A 1,675-nucleotide genomic window follows, 5' to 3' on the forward strand; every position below is an offset into this window, starting at 1 on the left:
TGACATCTCCAATTTTATATGTTTCTAACTTGTTGTCTAACTACTTCATTGAGTTTTATATATATTTTTTCTTGAAGTTCTATTTTCTATACAAGTCAGCTACATAACCTTTTATAGTTTTCCGTTTCATGAAAATATGTTGAAGCTCATGTTATTTTTTTTAACATACTAGTCATAGTTAAAATCTCTGGTACTTAATACAAGAAATCTGTTAACATTAGTATATTAAAAGTCTTTTCCATCATCTACCATATGTTCATGATGCTGTGCTTTCTTGTATGCTTAATTATTATTTGATTTATTGTGAGATGCTTATTACTTTGTAAAATAACTTTTGGCAATGATTTAAACAATTTCCTGAAAAAATGAAAGAGGTTCCTTTTGTTAAATAATTTAGCCAATTTAATGTCTCCAATTCTTATTTCAAACTGTACTTTTGTTGAACCACACAGAAGACAGTTCCTAGGAATAGATCTTGTCAGTTTTAGTGATTTACTTAAGCATTTGCCTCGGTAAAGACATTATCTGTCCAGCCTTAAAAATGCTATTTGGTGTTTTTAAGGGTTCTTTCATAGGTCCTTTCACATTTTTTTAACTATCCATTCATAGAGATTTCATGAATATTTGACCAACTTTGAGATTTCAACCTCCAATCTGGCCTCAATTATCATCTACACAATGATGACTTTCCAAAGTATATTGATCTCCACCGGAGCTCTTTCTCCTCATTTCCTCATATTTTTGGAAATATTGATACTATTTTGATATTTTTGCTGCTTCAAGAGCATCTCAATTCAAAGTATCTAAAAACAAAATTGATGTTAGTCCACAAACTTATTTCTCCCCCTGCATTTTCTGTCTCAAAAAACAGTAACCCAGTGGCTAGTTTATCCAAGCCAGAGAGCGAAAAGAAGAAAGATATTGATAAGAAATTAATCTCAGCTCAGTATAAAGCTCTTAGTATCATATCCCTCACTTGAGCTCTATATTCTAACAATATTGCTGGCGCTCAAGATTTTCACGTGCCCTGGCAGTTCTGAGTCTTTCCGTGTGCTATTTGCCTGGAAAATGTGCACCTCACTGTTGGAACTGCCCAACCTCTACACTTTCCTACAGTTCTTATTGTCATCATCAGCTCTTTACCTTCTTCCTTAAACTTTAAGATGAGACTAGTTTCTCCTATAGCATGAGTACTCCACCTAATGACATTGCTTATTCTAATAATAAGAATAAGCACCTTATTACACCTGCTTGATAACCTTTTTCAGTGAGGGACTGTATTTCCTCACTGTTAGCTGTAGGCCTGAGCATGGTGTTGACCATAGAAGGCACTTGGTTAACATTTGCTGAGTTGAGAGTTGAATTATACTTTTAAACCAACTATAATCAATAAAAAATATAATTTAAGTGTCATCTTTAACAGGTCATTATACTGTATGCTGTGGAATTTAAGGCATATAATGAAGCATAAGACCTCTATACTCAAGTAGTTATAATTTAATTGGGCATAAATTACCTAAACCTATTATGACTGTAAGCAGATAATGAACAAGAAGCTGTTTACTGTTGTCAAATATGTAATACAAGGAACAATTCACATAGGAGATCATTGGAACATTTATCCTAATAATTCCTTGAAATTTTATTATACCTCTGTTCTGCTAAACCTTAATGA

Source organism: Canis aureus, chromosome 33 (assembly GCF_053574225.1).
Source record: "Canis aureus isolate CA01 chromosome 33, VMU_Caureus_v.1.0, whole genome shotgun sequence".
NCBI classification, from domain to species: Eukaryota; Metazoa; Chordata; class Mammalia; order Carnivora; family Canidae; genus Canis; species Canis aureus.